Source organism: Nicotiana sylvestris, chromosome 2 (assembly GCF_000393655.2).
Source record: "Nicotiana sylvestris chromosome 2, ASM39365v2, whole genome shotgun sequence".
In the NCBI taxonomy this organism is placed as follows: domain Eukaryota; kingdom Viridiplantae; phylum Streptophyta; class Magnoliopsida; order Solanales; family Solanaceae; genus Nicotiana; species Nicotiana sylvestris.
The window spans coordinates 144,774,265-144,781,279 of record NC_091058.1 but is presented as its reverse complement, the minus strand read 5'-3'; the positions used below and the strand labels follow the sequence as shown (position 1 = coordinate 144,781,279).

At 39.4% G+C, this 7,015-nt stretch overlaps 1 long non-coding RNA gene across 1 annotated transcript; it reads right to left on the bottom strand.

The window, feature by feature from the left end:
- Positions 1 to 605: 605 nt before the first annotated feature.
- On the bottom strand, positions 606 to 1,602 carry LOC104225369 (uncharacterized). Its single transcript, XR_710574.2, has 3 exons — positions 1,379 to 1,602; positions 1,059 to 1,146; positions 606 to 884 (listed from the first exon to the last, which is right to left on the bottom strand). It is a non-coding gene; the product is annotated as an uncharacterized lncRNA (long non-coding RNA).
- Between the last annotated feature and the right edge of the window lie 5,413 nt (positions 1,603 to 7,015).

Below are 7,015 nucleotides of genomic sequence, written 5' to 3'. Positions count from 1 at the left end.
TACCTACTCTTTAGAGCGATTGACTAAGATTTATATCCGGAAGATTGTTTGACTACATGGTATTTCGAGCAACAAGATACAACAACAACAACCCAGTGTAATCTCACAAGTGGGGTCCGGGGATTCCGAGCAACAAGATAAAAAGTCTAATTCTACAACTTTACAAGAAATGTTTCTGGTTTTTCTTTGTGACTGCATCCTGTTTGGAAAATTCAAACTAGATGAAGACATGGAGGGACCCAACCCTACTGGCTACTACTTAAGTTTACTTTCAGCCTGAATAATGCTTGCACCGAAAGTTGAAAGGTATTTGTAACCTTTTTAATTACCTTCCTACCTGTTTTTAACAATCACGTATTCCAAAGGCCCGACTAATCCGAATTCACATTGTGTAGGTCCACAAAAATAATAAAACGCGCCCTATAAAAAATAACTCAATTCTTAGGACTCCCTTCCTAAGTTTAATAATAAAATAAAAAAAGCATTTGTAAGTTATCGAACACACCGGTTTAATTAATTTGATCAAGAGAAAAAATAATAATAAAGAAAAGATAAATTTAAATTTCCAGATTAGATGAGCTTGTAGGACAGTATGATTCTGTAAATGAAGGAAATAGGGTATATATTACTACTATTAAAAGGTAAGCAAAGTTTACAGGGTCTGATCTCTAATTATAAAGACAATTATGTAGATTTATCTACGGAAACAAGCTGATTAATACAACAATTTGAAGCAAGGAAAATTAAGAGATTGTTTAACACGTACAATATTATATCTTCTCACAAGAGATGGCTAGAAATTAAATAAATATCAACAGATGAAGAGGATTGAAGGGTCGCAGCAACACTCATCAATCAGGAAACAGCAACACAGAGCTGCCAGACTGCATCAACACATCATTTATAAAACTTGTATTAAATACTTTTAGGCCCTTTTTTTCCTCAAAATAGCAGAGACGAATTCTAGACTTAAAGTTCTAAATAAATTTTAAAATTTTTGTTATATGTAATTATAGTTGGAGCTGAAAGCAAACGCTTCTAAAAAAAACGCCACTTACCATCCCTCAAGAAAGCCAGGTTCCCTTCTGGGGGGAGGAGCTGTATAATATTGAGGTGGCGGCATCACTGGAGGACCTTGATAATATCCTAGCAAAATCAAATAAGTTATGTTATGGGGACAAAAGAAAAAAAAGGATTGAGAGAGCTAGCTAGTACTTGAGAGCTATGGGAAGGTTGATTTTACCAGAAGGACAAGAACTAAAATTAAAGTACGTCAGTCAAGAATACGAAATTGAAACCCCATCAAATTAAAGTTAAATACAAGACACCCTACCACTTTATGTTATTAATTCACCAAGCTAAAGATACAGGGATTTACCTTGAGCAGGGTAGGGATACGCGTACTTTGGTGGCTCACTCATCCTCGATATCCTCTCACAAAATCACAGAGATATATTCCAAACAAAAAGAAGAAGATCGAGTAGTTCCACTATCTAACTTGATAATCAGATAAGTACCTATTTATACGAGCCTAAAGTTTCAAGGGTCAGACATGACTTATTAATTATAAGCCTCATCAGGAGATTTGAAATGTATTCTTCCCTTACTGCAGTACTGTATGCACTTTTTTGTCATTAAAAACTAACCTAATGCTTTCCCTTTTGTCCGTATGGGCTAAAAATTACCATATTATATGTACACCAAGTCAATATTAAGGAAGCTTTCGAAGGTTGCCACATGTCGTCAACATGATACAATGGTTTGGCTTCAAAAGGTCGATGTAATGAGAAAAACGAGGTCGAGGTGGCTCAACAGAGGACGAAGGCGAGGACGAGCACTCCCTTTATTAAAATAGTAACGGCTAATTTGTGATGAGAATATTCCAGTGAATATTCCTCCCAATCGTACTATTTAGGGTTTTGTGGCCCATGTATTCTTATAAATAAAAATATGCGTAGTTATAGAGGGGATTAGACATTCGTTGTAAAGAACAATGCATTGACATTCTCTAATGATTCTTCCTTTATCATACACATACAAAGTTCACATTTTTCTTATATCTTTATCTGTCTTTTCTCCCTCGATCCAAGGAGGATCCGAATATTCAAAGGCTTATCATTATCTACCCTTGTCAGAAAGATTATTGAGGAATCTCACCTTTTTGGGGTGACCTTTATCCATTTATTTACTTAAATGTCATTTACTGTTATTTATTGCTATCTTCCATATTCTTGAATCATTTACCACATCATTATTGCCACTCAATAGCACACGCGGGATCTTACTATAAAAATATTTGGTCTATCTTTTGGATATTAATATTGGTTAAGATTAACCCAACTTTATTATAAAATTTGATTGTATAAACCTAGATCTAAATATTGGTGATACAGTTTTGCACTGTCTGTGGGGATTTTCTCATCCAATTTTTCAGTTTCCATTAGATCCATAACTCACGTGACTTGTTAATCTAATAAACCACAAAGTTTATTTTTTTTTTCTTGTGCGTACAAATATCTCCATGGCAGATAACCAAAGAAAGAAACAAGGGCAACATATAATGCTCCCCTCAACCTCATGAGTGCCATCAATGAAGGCTATGACACCCAAGATGAGGAGGTAATACCCGCATCTTCTCCCAGACAAGAAAGGTCGCATGCACCTTTCTGCAACACAACAAAACCAAATGGAAAGGGGGCATCCACGTCCACGGGAGATGGGGTGCCACCCGCTATAAAAAAGCTACTCGAAGCATGGCTAACTAATACTCTAATCAGCGTGATCAATAAACAAGCCCCATGCACGACCGCAGAAACGACGACAATCCATGCAACACAACGTAGGAAGGAACAGGATGACCAACCCCAAAACTAGGTTTCTTCTATATATAAACTATATCTTTCTCTAACTGCATGACGCTTGTGTTGCTCTACCACAACCCCTTTTTCACGGTTTAACCCTACGATTTCATGTAAAACTCACATTATTACTGACAGTGTAGATGATAGCGTCCTCGCTGATGTACTGAAAAGAATGGAAGAAATTAAAAATAAGAACAGAGCACTCAGGGACCAAATGAAAGAGCACCAGGAACGGGTAGACAAAGTACCAGGTGCCCCCAAATTATTACCAAAAAGAGATACCAGCAGATTTGTGGAACAACCGTACAGGGAGAAGCGGCTCCACATGCCATACCAAAGACCTTTAAGATGCCCCCATATCTCAAAATTTACGACGGAATGACCGATCCTAAAGATCATGTAACCCATTATGTCACCGCCATGAAAGGAAACAACCTCACTAAAGAGCAGATGTCCTCTATTTTGCTAAAAAGGTTCGGTAAGACTCTCACTGGAGGAGCACTAATGTGGTACTCACAAATGCCAGCTTATTCCATAGAAACATTCGAAGAGATAGCCGACAAGTTCGTAAAGGTGCATGCTGGGGCCAAGAAAGCTGAAACAAGGGTGAACAATATCTTCGCCATCAAATAATCTTCAGGAGAGGGAATGAGGAACTTCCTCGCCCAATTCAACAGGGTGAGGATGACCTACCAAACATCTTTGAAGGGATGGCCATGGAGTCCTTTCAGAATGGGTTGAGCAGAGAGTGTTCAAGGGCAACCAGAAAGCTACTGAGTCGATTAATGAAGTACCCACCGGCCAATTGGGACAAAATCCATAATGCTTATTATGCCGATATCAGATCAGACAACGCCGACCTCAATGGACCAACTCTAAGACTCACCTCAATACAATTCGAGCCCAAACATAAGGAGAGATCACCCAATATCAGGGTCAGGCGGGGAACGACACCAACCCCATGTTAGGATGCTCGTTCCCTCATTTTATTATGATGACGACCCATCTAGGCCGAGATTAGGCACTCACAGGAATGATTGAGGTATGACCCCCTTAATATATGCTCATAACTTTTGTGTATCACCTACATAGGTGGTCGACGCTCTTGAAAAGCTCGAAACGAAGGTAAAATGGCCACCGAAGATGAGGTCCAACCCAATCACCGGGAAATCTGACACCCTTTGTGGGTTCCACCAAGAACGTGGACACAAAATAGTAGATTGCATTGCTCTAAGACTAGAAGTAGAAAAATTGCTGCAGCAAGGGCATCTCAAAGAACTACTCAGCAACAAAGGCAGGAACACTTTAGCAAGGGGTCAAGAATGTCCAGGCCTACCAAAGCTGCCTTCGCCAGATTGTACCATCAACATGATTATTGGTGGCAGTGATGACACCTCTATCAACGGCATCAAATTCACCGCCAACCATAAGCTCAAAAGATCGATCACCCACGAATAGTATGACGGACTCGAAGAAAGTATCATCTTCGATGAGTTTGATTCCAACGGTTTGACTTTCCCTCACAATGTTGCACTTGTCATTACTTTACGAATTTTAGATATTGATGTTAAGAGAATTATGGTAGATGACGAAAGTGGGGCGTGCATCATCCATCCCCGAGTCCTAGCACAGATAAGACTCGAGGATAAGATAGTGTCGTGTTGTATTACACTAACCAGTTTTAATAATGCAGTTGAACGGACTTCAGGAGAGATTACACTCCCCATCCTCGGCGTTGGGGTGACTCTAGAGATAACATTCCATATCATAGACCAGGATACCGCATATAATGCTATCATAGGACGACCGTGATTACACTGTAATGAGAGTCATCCCCTCCAGCATATACTAAGTGATCAAATCCCCGAGACCTTGGGGAATATTCAGTATGTGAGGAGAACAACGTACATCTCGGGAATGCTATCGAATTTCCATGGACGGTATGACAACTCACAAAGGAAAGAAAATGAAAGAGAAGCATAGCAATTAGCAAGGCTGAGGTTGCCACAGGTCGAAGCCAAAGAAGTCATTATGGACCCGGAGATGGCCGAAGCCGTAGGATCAAACATAGAAGACCTTGACTCTATCCAGCTAGATCATAGAGATCTTAGCAAAAAGGCTTATATCAGCTACAAACACCGAGACCCAGGTAAATTTAGTCAATTTCTATTAACTAACGTGGATTTATTTGCCTTTAGTCATGCAGATATGCCAAGCATCTCCAATGAAATAGCCACATATAGGATAAATGTCGAGCCCTTCTACCCCCTAATAAGTCAGGTCCGATGAAAGTTCAACCCACAATTAATGAGGCCGTCCACGAAGAAGTAGAAAAGTTATTGGCAAATGGCTCTATCAGGGAATTTAAGTACCCCAAATGGATTGCCAATGTGGTGATGGTTAAAAGAAAAATGAGAAATGGAGGATGTGTGTGGACTTCACAGAGCTGAACAAAGCATGCCCAAAGGATTCATTCTCGTTGACATACATAAGCCAACTAATTGACGCAACGGCAGTACACGAGCTGTTAATTTTTCTGGATGCCTACTCAAGTTATAACCAAATACTCATGGAGGAAGAAGACCAAGAGAAGACTACATTTATCACTCACATGGAACGTATTGTTATAGAGTTATGCCATTCATGTCGAAGAATGTAGAGGCTACCTATCAAAGGTTGGTCACAAAAATGTTCAAAGATCAACTCGGCAAAATCATGAAGGTATATATCGACGACATGTGGTCAAGTCCGTGAAGGCAAATGTGATGACCCTAGAGATAATCTATTGTTTTAGAAGTCAAAACTGCGTTCTGAGGCCTTGAAAACCTCTTTTTGTCTCACCTCGTATTGCGTGCATAGTCCGGGCATGTTTCCGGAAAGCTTTTATGTGAAATTTAAGAAAAATAATGAAATTGACCTTTAAAATTAGTGAAAATTGACTTTGGTCAACATTCTTAGAAAATGGACCTGGTAATAAAATATGGGACTTTGGCGTATGCCCGTAATCGATTTTCGAGGTCCCAAGCCCGAGAAAAGAATTTTCAAAGAAAATTATTTGCTGGAAAATATAAAGGCTTTTAGAAGTGAATTGATGCATTTTCTTGATGGTATCGGGCCCGTATCTTGGTTCTGGAGCCCGGTATAAGTTTAAAATAATAATTAAGTTGAATCTATGAAATTTGGTAAGAATCGGAAGTGGTTTGGTATAAAACGGACCTTTAGTTGAGAAAATAGAAATTTTGATGTTCTTAAGTAATTTCATGAATTTGAGGTGTAATCCATAGTTGTTGATGTTATTTTTATGATTTGATCATACGAACAAGTCTATATGATATTTTTAGACTTGCGTGCATGATTAGTTTGGAGCCCCGAAGGCTCAGGTGAGTTTTGGATAGGCCACAGAATGAATTTAGACTTAGAAAAATAGCTGTTGCGGCTTCAGTGAAGTTGCAGGTCTCTGAACTAGGGTTCGCGATCCGCGATGACTTTTCGCGACCGCGCTGGGGTCTCCATTGCCGCAGTGGGATTTTTGCGGTCAGCGGGGGGCAAGACCAAACTTCCGCAGTCGCGCTCGATATTTTGCAGTATGTGATGGAGCTCCACGGCCGCGGTCCTTTTTCCGCGGTCAGCGGTGAGGATCTGAGAGGGGTATATATAAACGAGACTTTTCAGCCATTTTTCATTTTTCAAAATCCAAAAACATAAGAGGCGATTTTTTAAACACTCTTTATTCCCCAAAACACAAGTAATTGATTTTAAACTCATTTCTTTCACTCACTTCTTTTTACTAGATTTCACCCTAGAATCTAGAGTTTTCATGGTAGAATTGGGAATTTTAGGTAGAACTTAGGAATATCGAAATTTGGGGATTTAGACCTCAAATTGATGTCGGATTCCAAAACCAATTGTATATCCGAGCTCGGGGGATGAATGGGTAATCGAGTTTTGGTCCAAATTTCGGGTTTGGACCAAGCTTGCTTGGGGTCGATTTTTGACTTTTTGGGGAAATCAATGGAAAATCTATTTTCATGCATTAGAATTTGCTTATTTAGCATATATTAATGTTATTAAATAAAATGTGACGAGATACAAGCGAATTAGAAGTGGAACCGAGAGGTAAAGCGGTAGTTGAACCTTAATCTTGTCTGTGACTT